Source organism: Rana temporaria, chromosome 9 (genome assembly GCF_905171775.1).
Source record: "Rana temporaria chromosome 9, aRanTem1.1, whole genome shotgun sequence".
Classification (NCBI taxonomy): Eukaryota; Metazoa; Chordata; class Amphibia; order Anura; family Ranidae; genus Rana; species Rana temporaria.
Genome location: NC_053497.1, coordinates 124,369,085 through 124,383,736, shown reverse-complemented (window position 1 = coordinate 124,383,736; position 14,652 = coordinate 124,369,085). Strand labels below are relative to the sequence as shown.

The following is a 14,652-nucleotide window of genomic DNA, read 5'->3' as shown; positions in this document are numbered from 1 at the left end:
CTTTTCCTTTTTTTTTTTTTTCCTCCATCATGTACTCCTTTTGAATGACCTCCGTCATGACCAGATTGACTTCAAATGCTGGAGAAGGGACTAGATACTATACTTCCAGTTAAACTGAGCAATCCTAATTTAACTGCACACGGTTGTCTAAAACAAATCGAAAAATTACATTTTTACTCATGCACTTAATTTGTGTTTTTTTTTTTTTTTTAAGTTTAGACATGCCCTTCTATTTTTATACCGCTCTCATTCAGCGTCTTTTTTTTTACACCCTTTGGATCCACAAATCCACTTCTGTATAACTGCTCTGTTGGATTTTCTCCTTTCATGCTGTAGCCAGCAGCGCTCATCAGTGTTGTCTAATGGATAATTCTCTCCACTGTCAGAATACAATAACTTAGCAGAAGGATTTCCTGATCCACCTTAAATAAGTTGTGTTTTTTTTTTTTATATATATTTATATATATATATATATATATTTAATCTTCTGGTTAAACAAAAAAAAAACGGACTTCTGTATGGGCTGCCTTTATAGACCGAAATCCATTACTGCAGGGAGTACAGTTGCTGACTATGCTAATACTGTTCTGTTTGTCTTTCCCTGAATTAACCAAAAGAGAAAGATAAAACAAAAGCACTTGTGTGCTTCGGCTATTTTCATGTTCATTTGGGGGGGGGGGGGGCAGGATTATGAAGGTGCACAAATACCCAATTCAAGATTTTTATATAAAATAGGCACTCACTCTTGAGCTTGATTTCCCAAAGTTATCTTTCAGGATGTAAGTTTTGTAATTAACATGAATGTCTAAGCTCTTACAACATTGTTGTAGTCACCAAAATTGTAAATATTTGAAACCTAAAAATTCTAGTCACACTCGAAAGAAAATTCTAGTTATACAATATGCCCCAAATGTATTTCTCTTCTAGATTTTTATATCCAACATTCAAGACATTTCAGACATGTCCGTTAATCCTGTTTGCAAGGGCTATAGTCCACTTGCCTGTTTTTTATAAAGCATCTACTTTGATTATTTTCTTTTGTTGTTGTTTGTTTTGTTTGTTATAATTGTAGCTGTGGAGTTTTGTTTTCCATGTTGATCATATTGGAAAGTCCACATCACAGTTCCCATTTGCCGTAAATATAATAAATGACAAACTTTGTTCCTTTTTTATTAAGTCAGATTGTGAATTATATTTTATAATATTAAAGTGAAAAGATTTGGTATACAATTAAAAACTAAAACGCCATTCATAGAGTTTTCAGGGATCATGGATTTGTGTACATCATATAAACCTTCATATTGAGATGTATAGAAGGTTCAGGTCATGTGATCATCCAACCAAGTAACATCTTGGTAGGCTTTATTTAGTTGTTGCGGTCCAGGTAACATAAAAAATTATAAAAAGATTATTATCTTGACACCCCAGATGTTTTGGAACTACATTTCCCGTGATGCTCAGTTACACTGCAGAGTGCTTGAGCATTATGGGAAATGTAGTTCCAAAACCTCTGGGGTGCCAAGGTTCGCCGTCACTGTACTTGATGGTTTTAGACTGTTTGGTACCCACTGTATCTATTAGCATTAACTGAAGCAATTTTTTTTTTTTTTATTGCCCTTAGCAAGAGTAACTTTTTTTTTTTAAGGAGTTGTAAAGGTTCTCTTTAGAAGGGAAATCAAAGGAAAAGGTTAGTGAACCAACAATGCACTAGCTTAAAAGAACCTATTTAGAAAATAAAAAACAAACCTTTACAACCCCTTTAAGTTCAGTGTGTAGTAGTGTTCCCATCTAGGGACGCTAGTCTTGTCAAGGATCCTCCCAAGGTATTGTGGTGTGAAATAAGCATATTAAAGACTATGGGGTTGTAGTGCCCCCTGTGGTGTTATTTATATATTGAGAGTTCAACCAAAACATGTCGATGTATGGACATGACCATATTCATTGTATAAGGTTTGGGTGTGCTGCTTTGCGTTTAATTCTGATTGGCTTTATAATGTATGGTGTTAGACCGAATATTCATTGTCCAATAAACATCAAGCAAAGTATGCCATTCCTATCTGTGGACTTTACCCTATGAACAGGAATGAGGACTATGTTTGCGTTTTAGTGTCCCAGAAAGTTGGGTGTCTGGGTTCTCTCTTAATGAAACAATGTAATTTCTTAATTGTAGATTAAAGGACACAGGCCCTTTTAAGTATGAGACCATTGGGTTATGAAGATGCATTTAGGTGATTTGAAACTGGAAAACTAAGCTCTAATGGCAGCTGTGTATAAACCCTTCCACTCCCAGCAAGCCTTAGTTTTTTTTTTTTATTACCTTAGGTGAACAGACATTTTTCTGCTCTAAGAAGAAAACGTTTATTTAATTTTTGTCTTTGGGTTTCCTCAAACAATATTCCATTGCTACTTGTATAACCACTATAACCACTGTGGCTTCCCTTGCAGCTTTCAGATCATTTGATTTTTTTTAAATGTGCCTTGTGGGACTGTTCCCAGACCCCACTGGGAAGATGGTGATGGAGGAGGCTCCAGACGCCTTTGCATCTGATGTTATGGTTAACGGGAGCTTATACACCATATAAGCTTATCCAACTTGTGGTTACCCAACAATTTATTTACTATACATCTGTGGGATCACCAGTATCCAGATCTGCCTTTTGCCACACAGTCAACGTAGGATTGGATTCAACCATCGATACACCAAACACTAGCGGGCAGCACCTACACCCGTTCACATATTATACTAATTTTCAGACCCCTTCACTGGTACTCCAGGGGGGCAGCAGCCTTACTCAGCGCGGATTTATCACAGGGGTTATCAATATGCTTGCCAAGGTTGATATGCTCACTGGTGCTGTACACAAGTGTCTCAGCATTGTTGCACTTGAATCACCCACACCCTTGCCATGTTCTGTTGGATACAAAGAGACTTTCTAAATCAACAGATTTTATTGTTCATGATTTGAGTCAATCCAGGAAAGATTTTTACCCCTCAAATCATTGCCAAGCTTTATCCAATGGATAAGCGTTCACAAAAATGTTTATTTTCTGTTAGTAGATCCTGCCGTCTCCATCTTAAACGTCTCACTATTCTAAATAAAGATGTTCCTTCGTTCAAAGGCCTTCTTTTGTGTGGAATCCTGATACAAATCTCCAGAACGGCTCTGAAATCCATTCACATGTGCAGAACCTCATGGCTGAAAGCAACCTGAGATATACCAGAGAATTTTCAGTGTCAAGTCATAACCGTAATTCACAAAGTAGTGTGAAGTGACTCCTGACAATGCTAGAGAACCAAATGTTTTGATCACACAAATCAAAATGACAGATGGGCAGCAATGGAAGTTAAACCTTAGGCTCAGACTGGTGAAATAGTATTGACAAGCAAGAACTGAGAATGAAGCAAATACATTGTCTCGAACACCCCCGAGGTGTCACTAGGGCCATTCAAAATAAACCTGCTAAGCCTGCCTAACCTTGTCCACAATCAATGCGTCCAAGAAGCTTCTCATGTCCTCACGTCCAGCAAAAAAAAAATTAACAGCTGTGGAGCAAGGGACAGGATACTGTTATGCACTGAGCGTACCTTGTAGTAGAGCCTGCCTTTGTAGGAGGAGACCTCTCTTGCAGCCCTGGCTCAGGAGTCACTGGAGTGGGGACAGTGAGGTAGGAGTGCCTGAATAGCTGGCACAGAAGGATGAAGACCTTCCAGGGATGGCTTGGAACTGCAGGTGACCGCAGAGGTGGCTGCAGGTCCGCAGCCTGAAGAGCTGGTGGGTGCAGAATCGGCAGCGAGCTGGAGCAGGGTGAGACAAGCCGGGTTAGGTGCAGAAGCAGTTAAGAGCAAAGCAGCAGGCAGTAGCAGGGTCAGACAAGCCGGGTCAGAGCAGGGAATCAGGTAGTTAAACACAGCAGGCTGGAGCGTGGTCAGATAAACAGGCCGGGTCTGGCAGCAGGTAAACAGAAGATTAGGCAGGGTCAAAGGCAAGCCGAAGGTCAGGATTGGAGCTAACGGTGGTCAAGCAGAGCCAGGTCGGTACAGGTAGTAGGCAACAGGTTACTGGGTACAGAGCTGCAGATCAAACGGCAATGTACCAGTGAAGCTGCTGTCCTTTTTAAAGGCTCATTGGCGCCAAGTAGCGCTAATGTGCGTGCACCCCGGTGCACAGGCACGCATAGCTGCTGTTGTCCAGTCTGTATAGGAATGCATTCATGCACGCAAAAAAGCCCTTGTTCTGTTCCAGCAGGTCCCTGACAGATACCTAGCAGAACAACCACAAGCAATTCACCTGATTAAAAGCAGAACAGGGGAGTACAGCTGAAGGACCTTCCTCAATAGGCTGCAGATTAGACAAGGGAGGAAGACTGATTCTCAGGTGGACAGGTCCCAGAGTACTATTGATTTACTCTATCCATGACAAAGGTTACCTGCCACAAGAAACTATGGTGTTGCACCTGCTTACATTCCAGACGGATTCAGGGCCCTCCTGTGATGATCTCCACCTGCCGCATAGGGTCTGATGTGCACCTCTGGTGTAAACCACTCCTTTTGACGCAGGGTCTACCAGTTGAGGAGAGCTGGTTCCTAAGCATTGATCTTAGAGGAGATGAGTTAGGCTAATACTCTAAGCATTGTGCAGGGACTAGTCTACCCCCCCCCCCCGTCCCAGAGTGCACTCTTACTACTTTCTTGAGGTGAAGAAACAAAAGCCTATATGGTGTCCAACAAACTAGGAAGGAGGGGCCACCCCAGTCATTTGAAGTCTCAAGCTAGGGAATCTCTGGTTCACTGAGACAGGCCGCAGGCCTGCTCATAGCCCAAACCCCTCAGAGGGTGGCCAAGATGGACGTTCCCCCCCCCCCCCCCAATGCCCTACACTCCCATGTGAGAAGAGGTTAAACCCCTGTTCAATGACATGGAATTTAAGGGTACAGCTTTATAGCAAGGTCTCCTTGCCTACTGATGACACATAGTAACCAAGGCTGGAAATTTGTAAATCCTGATCTGGCTGAATTTTGCAGGTATTTGGCTTTTCAGACAGGAGCCAGCCAATGCCCCAAGTAGTAGCAAGTGCACCCGTGGAAAAGGTAGAGGACAATCAGAACTGGTCCCAGTTGACCATGTAGATGAGATACAGGAGCCCTATTCTTCTTCTTTTTTTTTTTTTTTTTTTGCGCCAAAAAATTCCACATTTTGAAGCAATAAATCAGCCCTTTATCAGGCAGACAGTAACGATAAGAGTGTCACATCCTGCTGGAGATCCCTGGTCCATTGCTGCTCCCAAGAGGTGGTGGTATGTTTACAGGTTGCTGTGGAGTTTTGTTTTCCATCTCTGTGGCTAGGGAGCCTGCAAAATCACATGCGTGAATGAAGTCTCGTATCACAATACTGTCCTGAGCTCTCCCCCCGCACCCCACATAACTGTCATGCCATTACTATCCTTAGCCCCCCCATTACTTTCCTAAGCTCCCCCCTGTAACTATTCTGAACCTCCCCCTAATTCAGTGGCCAGGACCTGCAAGTTGTTGATTGGTTGCTAGGATGCAGGGGAGGCCTAGCAACCAATCACCTGCTTGTTAACTAGGGCAGCCCCCGTCCTTTATCCAGCCAGAACTGCTCATAAAAAGGGCAGTACCACGATGGGCCGCAGTCTGCCATTTAGTGATGTCTGGTCTATAGGTTCATGGCTGTGGACCATGTAGAAGCTTTAGCACAGGTACAGCTAGATTGGAACAGTCTATAGATTCACGGCTGGGGACCATGAAGTAGATTTAAGGTGCAGAACAGAAAGGAGGTTCTACTCGCAGAATCCTGGAACCATGGTTTTGTTGTCCATAGTTTCAGCCTCTTGTAAAGTAATCCAGCATCCAGTCCAAAGGGGTCTTGGGGGGCAAGCTGCCTCTATAAACCCCCCCCCCAGCTCAGTATTCGTTATTCAGACTGATCATTTGATCACTTTGCCCTGCTTCCAGAAGAGCTTTATGGTGTTTAGGAAGAGAGAGAATTCAAACTCCCAGGCTGTGAAGTCCTGAAAAGACCAGACCAAAATAAGTATGCTCATCTGGTTACAGCAGGTGCCACATAAGATTTATCTAGCAGCCTAACTAGAAGGGTGCTACAGCAGCAAACCTTCTTTATTTATTTCTGGAATTCGTTTTGTGTTTTTGCATAACAATTGCCTTGTGTGTTTCTAGTGACTCTTATTAGACATACTGGAGCATGTGGGGATCTGAGCACTGGTGATTGCAAGTGGTGAGCAAAATTGTATCTACACTATATTGCAATGAGTATTGGGTGCCTGCCTTTATACACACATGAACTTTAATGGTATCCCAGTCTTAGACTGTAGGGTTCAATATTGAGTTGGCCCACCCTTTTGCAGCCATAACAGCTTCAACTCTTCTGGGAAGGCTGTCCACAAGGTTTAGGAGTGTTTATGGGAATGTTTGACCATTCTTTCAGATGCGCATTTGTGAGGTCAGGCACTGATGTTGGACGAGAAGGCCTGGTTTGCAGTCTCCACTCTAATTCATCCCAAAGGTGTTCTATTGGGTTAAGGTCAGGAATCTGTGCAGGCAAGTCAAGACCCCCCCCCCCCAAAAAAAACGTGCTCTTCCATGTCTTTATGGACCTTGCTTTGTGCACTGATACACAGTCATCTTGTAACAGTAAGGGGCCATCCGCACACTGTTACCACAAAGTTGGGAGCATGAAATTGTTCAAAATGTTTTGGTATGCTGACGCCTTAAAAGTTTTCGTCACTAACTAAGGGGCCAAGCCCAACCCCTGAAAAACTCGCACCATAATCCCCCTTCACCAAATGATTTGGACCAGTGCACAAAGCAAGGTCCATAAAGACATGGATGAGCAAGTTTGGGGTGGAGGAAATTGACTGGCCTGCAGAGTCCTAACCTCAACCTGATTGAACACCTTTGAGATGAATTGGAGTGGAGACTTGTGCCAGGGTTCGGCATGTGGTGTGGGTTGATAAATTATTGGGAGGGGCTGGGCATGGTCCATGTTGGAACCAATGACAGAATACAGTGGGGATCGAAAGTTTGGGCACCCCAGGTAAAAATTTGTATTAATGTGCATAACAAAGCCAAGGAAGGATTGGAATAAATCTCCAAAAGGCATCAAATTACAGATTAGACATTCTTATAATATGTCAAAAAAAGTTAGATTTTATTTCCATCATTTACACTTTCAAAATTACAGAAAACCAAAATATGGTGTCTGCAAAAGTTTGGGCACCCTGCAGAATTTATAGCATGCACTGCCCCCTTTGCAAAGCTGAGACCTGCCAGTGTCATGGATTGTTCTCAATCATCGTCTGGGAAGACCAGGTGATGTCAATCTCAAGGGTTTTAAATGCCCAGACTCATCTGACCTTGCCCCAACAATCGGCACCATGGGTTCTTCTAAGCAGTTGTCTAGAAAACTGAAACTGAAAATAGTTGACGCTCACAAAGCTGGAGAAGGCTATAAGAAGATAGCAAAGCATTTTCAGATGTCAATATCCTCTGTTCGGAATGTAATTAAGAAATGACAGTCATCAGGAACAGTGGAAGTTAAAGCAAGATCTGGAAGACCAAGAAAATTATCAGACAGAACAGCTCGCAGCATTGTGAGAAAAGCAATTCAAAACCCACGTTTGACTGCACGATCCCTCCAGAAAGATCTGGCAGACACTGGAGTTGTGGTACACTATTCCACTATAAAAAAAAACTTGTACAAATATGGTCTTCATGGAAGTCATCAGAAGAAAACCTCTTCTACGTCCTCACCACAAAAATCAGCGTTTGAACTTTGCAAATGAACATATAGACAAGCCTGATGCATTTTGGAAACAAGTTCTGTGGACCGATGAGGTTAAAATATAACTTTTTGGCCGGAATGAGCAAAGGTACGTTTGGAGAAGAAAGGGCACAATTTAATGAAAAGAACCTCTGTCCAACTGTTAAGCATGGGGGTGGATCAATCATGCTTTGGGGTTGTATTGCAGCCAGTGGCACAGGGAACATTTCACGAGTAGAAGGAAAAATGGATTCAATAAAATTTCAGCAAATTTTGGATGGTAACTTGATGCCATCTGTAAAAAAAAGCTGTAGAGAGGGTGGCTTCTACAAATGGATAATGATCCTAAACACACCTCAAAATCCACGGGGGATTACATCAAGAGGCGTAAACTGAAGGTTTTGCCATGGCCTTCACAATCTCCTGACCTCAACATAATTGAAAATCTATGGATAGACCTTAAAAGAGTAGTGCGTGACAGACAGCCCAGAGATCTCAAAGAACTGGAAGACTTTTGTAAGGAAGAATGGGCAAAGATACCTCAAACAAGAATTGAAAGACTCTTGGCTGGCTACAAAAAGCGTTTACAAGCTGTGATACTTGCCAAAGGGGGCAGTACAAGATATTAACTCTGCAGGGTGCCCAAACTTTTGCAGATGCCATTTTTTTGTTTTCTGTAATTTTGAAAGTGTAAATGATGGAAATAAAATCTAACTTTGACATATTATAAGAATGTCTAATCTGTAATTTGATGCCTTTTTGGAGATTTTTCCATCTTTCCTTGGCTTCGTTATGCACATTGATACAAAATTTTACCTGGGGTGCCCAAACTTTCGATCCCCACTGTATATGGAAAGTGGAGGCTTCCTAAGAACTAATTTAAAGAACTATGCTGCAAGTTAAAGGGAAGGACCTCCAAGGTGAAAGTCTAAAATCTTGCATGTGCTATGTGCATTACAGGAAAATTGGGCAGATTGGAGAACTGAATGCATGGCTAAAGACCTGGTGTAAGAAGGAAGGATTTGGGTTTTTAGAGCACTGGGCTGACTTTCCATTGGGGTACAACTTATATGCTATAGATGGTTTGCACCTAAATTGAAGTGGGTATTCTGTGCTGGGGGAGAGGTTTATGGGAAGGCTAGAGAAGTATTTAAACTAGGGTTCAGGATGGGAGGGTGAATTAGATTATTATGGGTCAGCCCCTATTGGTGGGTGGAATAGGGAAAGATGGGGGGGCTATGGCATGTGATATGAAGGTTCCCATGTTGCAAACAATTGGAAATTTATACTTTTTTTTTTTTTTTTTTTTTTACTAAAATAAAATGTGCTAATGAATTACAGTTTTTACCAATGCCAGAAGTCTGCCAAGCAAAATAGGTGAGTTGGAAGCTCTGGTGCATGAGAACTATGATTTAATTGGTATTGCTGAATGTTTGCTTCATTCTTCACATGACTGGGCTATTAATGGTTCTGGCTATGCTCTCTTTTGAAAAGACAGGGTAAAACGGAGGGGTGTTGGTGTCTGTCTCTGTGAGAAGTGATCTCAAAGCGAGTGTGAAAGAGGACCTAGTTGCTTGAGTGTGATAAGTCTGAAGCAGCCAGGTGGAAATGTGTACATGGGTGTATATACTATAAAGGTTATCATTGGAGTTTATTATAGACCTCCCAGTGGTAATGAGGGGGTGGGTACTCGGCTCCTTGCACAGATAGAAAGAGCTGCAAGGGCTGGGATAGTGATAATAATGTGGCATTTTAAGTCCCCGAAAATTCACTGCTGGAACAGTTAAAGGGAAAAAATGTATAAACCTATTACAAGACAATTTTATGGTCCAGTTTGAGGCTTCGACTAGGAATGACATGCTGCTGGACCTGGTAATCTTAAACCATGCAGCGCTTTTTACCAATCTATCTATATATATAAAACTCAATGTGTGTATGTATGTTCCAGCATCACGTCCAAACGGCTAAAGATATTAACATGAAACTTGGCACACATGTTACTTATATGTCAGAAACAAACATAGGATAGGTGGTTTAACCCTTACCCACCCCCATTTGCCATGGTCGGGGTTTTTCTTTAAAGTCCCATTCAACTCTATGGGAAATACATGTTACTTCATAACTTTCAAACGGCTGTACATATTTCGATAACACTTGGTCACATGTTACTTATATGTCCACTTAAACTATAGGATAGTTAATTTATCCCTTAACTACCCCCATTTGTGAGGGTCGGGGTTTTTGTTTAAAGTCCCATGCAAATCAATGGGAAATGTATGTTCCCACATAACTTCTGTACGCCTGGAGATATTTCAATAATACCTGGTACACATATTACTTATATGCCAAATAAAAATATATGACAGTTAAATTAACCCTTACCTACACCCTTATATAAAAGATGGGTATATTTATATTACTATGATTTTCCTCCCCAAAAGGTTAAGATAGGAAGACCGGGCAACGCCGGGTATTCAGCTAGTATTCCTATAAAAGAACATCTGGGTAGCAGTGACCATAACAATTTAATTTAATGTTGGCTGTAAGCAGCTAACATGGGAAATATAAAAAAACACTTAACTTTAAGAGAGAACATTTTCCAAGAATGAGGGCTGCTTTCCAAGACTTGGACTGGGAGAGAATATTGGCATTGATGAACACAGAACAGAAATGGGAATTCTTCAAAGACTGTATGTGAACTTATTACAATGTATATTCCCATGGGCATAAAAGTTTAAAATGCTAAAAATAAAACCTATGTGGCTCACGGCCAAAGTTAAAAAAGCTATAAACTATAAGAAAAGAGATTTAAAAAAAAAGGTTTTATAAAAATAAAGGAATGCTATCACCGTTCAAATGTTACAAATAATATGTAAAAGGGAAATCAAGGATGCAAAAATTTAAAACAAACGACCGATTGCAGAAAATGGAACAAGCCTCAAAAAATGTGTCAAATACATTAATAATATAGGTCGGGTCTGAGCATGTATGCCCTTTACAAAATAATCTGGAGTGGGTGACTGGGGACAGAGAAGGCAAATGTATTAAATACTTTCTTCACCTTCTGTGTATACAAAGGAGCATGGGGGAGCCCATGTCCATAATGGGGGTGGTAGTGACACAGCCCCAAATGATCCACAATGGCTCAAAAGTGATATGGACTAGAAATATTTAGACAGAATAAAAGGTGGATTAATGCAGTTGGACCGGATGGCATCCACCCATGGATCCTAAAAAAAAATTGAGCTCTGTCATTTCAAAGCAATTGTTTCTAGGGACTCGTTAATGACTGGAATAGTACCAATGGATTGGCGTAGGGCCAATGTGGTGCCCATATTTAAAGAAGGATCAAAGTCTTTACCAAGTAACTATAGACCTGTTAGTCTAACTTCTATAGTTAGGAATATACTGGAGAGATTAATAAAAGACCACATAGATGAGTTCTTGCTGGAAAAAAAATAAGTAAGGCAACAGACAGCATGGATTCATGAAAGACAGAAGTTGTCAAACAACTCTGACTTCTTTTTATGAAGAAGTAAAACCTTGGATGTAGTATATTTAGATTTTGCAAAAGTGTTTGACACAGTTCCCCACACACAGCTAATGTATAAGGTAAAGTTTACACGCTTAGAAATATCCGTTTGTAAATTGATTGAAAACTGGCTAAAATACAGAATTCAGAGTAGTGATTAATGATTCTTACTCTGAATGGTCTAAGGTTATCAGTGGTGTACCCCAAGGTTCAGTGTTGGGACCCTTGCTTTGATATCTTTTTATAAATGATATAGGGTCTGGGATTAAAAGTACCATTTTAGCCTTTGCAGATGACACCAAGCTAAGCTATGTGGAATAACATCCTTATAGGATGTCTCTAACTTACAAGCTGACCTCAATGCTCTGTTACATTGGGCGACTATGTGACAAATGAGGTTTAATGTTGATAAATGTAAAGTTATATACTTGGGGGCTAAGAATATGCATGCATCATGCATACTGGGGGAGTACAACTGGGGGGATCCATAGTGAAGAAGGATCTGGGGGTTTTGGTAGATCATAAGCTCAATAATAGCATGCAATGTCAAGCTGCGATTTCCAAAGTGAGCAAAGTCCTTTCTTGTATTAGGAGAGGTATGTACTCCAGAGAGAGATACAATTTTGCCCCTGTACAAATCATAAGTAAGACCTCATCTGGAATATGCAGTTCAGTTATGGGCACCAGTTCTGAAAAACAATATCAGGGAAATGGAGAAAGTACAGAGAAGGGCAACCAAACTGATAAAAGGCATGAAAGAATGGACAAACATTCCCATAAACACACTCCTAAACCTTGTGGACAGCCTTCCCAGAAGAGTTGATGCTGTTATTGCTGCAAAGGGTGTGCCAACTCAATATTGAACCCTCAGGATTAAAACGGGGGTGCCATTAAAGTTCATGTGCGTGTAAAGGTAGGTGTTCCAATACTTTTGGTAATATATAGTGTATAGAAAAGGAACAAGGTGCGCCAGACTGAGTGTAGTATTTATTTACCATTGGTCGCATAGTCACTTCCGGTTCACGGAGTTTGCGTTCCACGCTGACACGCGTTTCCGGACACTACTGAGATCGTACGTCATCCAGCCGAGCCAGCCATTCGGACATCTACAGAGGCTCCACAGCTGCTCCATCTTCCTGCGGCTTGTCACCTCATCGCCAGGACCCAGCTCCTCATATTGTGGACCACATAGTGACCCCGTATTACCTACATGCCTGAATATTTCTATTTCTCTCTGAGTAGCCATTTGGCTTGTCTGTTGAATTAAAAGAACTCTTAAATACTACACTCAGTCTGGCACACCTTGTTCCTTTTTCATTTTTGTTTTCTAGAGTTTTGTTTCCAGTCCTAAGGCTGCTGCCGCCTGTGTATACTGAAATTGACTATATTTACCCTCCCCTCTCTTTTTGACCATTTTTGGGAGTAAAAAGCATTATTACAGACATTACTTAGTTGGTTCTTGCGCCATCTCTTCCTTTTCTTCAATATATAGTGTGTTTTGTTTGTGGGGAGCCTACTGAATGTTTACTAGGGACCTCTTCTCCAATTGGTTCTTGTAATTTTTATATTGATCTTGTGTCTGCACTCTAATTGTCGCTGTCTGTCTGATGAAAGAGTTGATTTATGGCTCTGAAATGTTGCATATTTTGTGATCAATAGAGAGAGTAACAGACAAAATCAATCAACCAACTGAGCTTAGGAAGATCGAAAGAGCCTAGAGAAAAAAGGTAAATATTAGATGTTTAGGCTGGTTACAGCCCAGAAAGGCACTAAATGTAATTAGGGACACAACACAGGACAGGGTCCCATCCCCTGATTGCATGCAATGTGCCCTTAGAGGTTACCAAGTAGAAGCCAAGGTCTCAGGTTTTCACACACCCAGGCAGCTAGTGCTAGTAAAAGTCAGGCAACCAGAGATGACTGGTCACTGTAAACGAGCAGTAGTAACAGACAGGAGTTCCACATTGTTCTTTGCAAGCAGAAGCAGCAGCAGGTGCTTCCTCTATGCCAGTGGTTCTCAACCTTACTAGTGCCGTGACCCCTTGATAAAATTTCCCAAGTTGCGGGAACCCCTAACAGTAAAATTATTTCCGTAACGTGGGTTGTTAGCACCCAAAGCCAGACAAGTGATTTGTGCCCCTGACCCATGGACATTTAGCGCTCCCCGAGTCCCTTCCACTCGTACAATATTAAAACCCATTGTGGTACATTTTAGGATGTACCACTCTTTCTCCTAATTTATTTCCCTTTTCTCTCTCTCTCAATCCTAATTTCTTGTTGTTTTTTTCCCATTCCTCTCTCTAGCCGTCTTTCTTGTTCTTTCTCTTAAGCCTCGTACACACGACCGGTTTTCCTGCCAGGAAAACTGCCAAGAGAGCTTTTGGCCGGGAAAACCGGACATGTGTGTGTGCTTCCTCACAGTTTTCCCAACAGGAAAACTGCCGGAAATCCTGGCGGGAAAATAGAGAACCTCCTTTTTTAAACCGGCGGTTTTAAACCCGGCAGTTTTCCTATTGGGAAACACTGCAAGGGAGCATACACACAGCCGGGATTCCCAGCCAAAGCTCTCCCCACAGTTTTCCCAACGGGAAAACCTCTCGTGTGTACACAGGGAAAGTTACCGAGCAGGTTCTCGGGAATCCCGTCGTGTGTACAGGGCTTTAGTCTTTCTCTCCCTTTTTCTTTGTTACACCCCATCTTTTCCTCTCCCTTCCATGTAGTCTCTATTTTTATTCCTCTATTACTCCTTGGTGGGGGTGGGGGGAATGGGATGAGTAGCAGTGCTGGGAGTAGTTCTGATCAGCCAACTTGGGTGCTCTTGATCAAGGTCATCTGTGTCTCCGGCTTCACTGTCTCAGACTTTGTGGTGTCTCACAGCAGTGACACCTATGCTGAAATCAGGAGATATTGTCTACTTTAGCCCCTATCAATTCACATTCCTCACCAGTCAGCTGACCTCTAGTCTCTGCCCCTCAGCCATGCCATGAACTGAATGGGTGGATGCAAAGAGGCTGAGTGGGCGACCACGGCTACAGAAACAGCCCAGCTGGGCGGACAAGAAAAGGCTGGTAAGAGTGGTGTGGGCTTCAGGAACTGCCCAGGATTCGGTGACCCCTGGCAAATCATCATTCGACCCCCGAGGGGGTCCTGACCCCAGGTTGAGAACCACTGCTCTATGCTGAATAGCAGACGAGAGAGTGTGCGTGTGAAGAGGGTACCGCTTTTTAGTTGTGCAGCTGGGGGCAGGAGGAGAGAATTGGCAATGGGTACCACCACTTGAAGGATGCCCTGGTGCAGGTACCTTTTGCGTGCAGAGCAGCAA

The 14,652-nt window shown here is 42.1% G+C and overlaps 1 protein-coding gene across 1 annotated transcript in view; it reads left to right on the top strand.

Annotated features, from left to right (window-relative positions):
• Window positions 1-1,173, top strand: part of SETX (senataxin) — a 199,136-nt gene extending 197,963 nt beyond the window's left edge. The window contains exon 25 of the mRNA XM_040324416.1: window positions 1-1,173. This exon is cut by the window's left edge and continues 2,280 nt beyond it. The gene's annotated coding sequence lies outside the window, so the exon portion shown is untranslated.
• The last annotated feature ends 13,479 nt before the right edge of the window (window positions 1,174-14,652 follow it).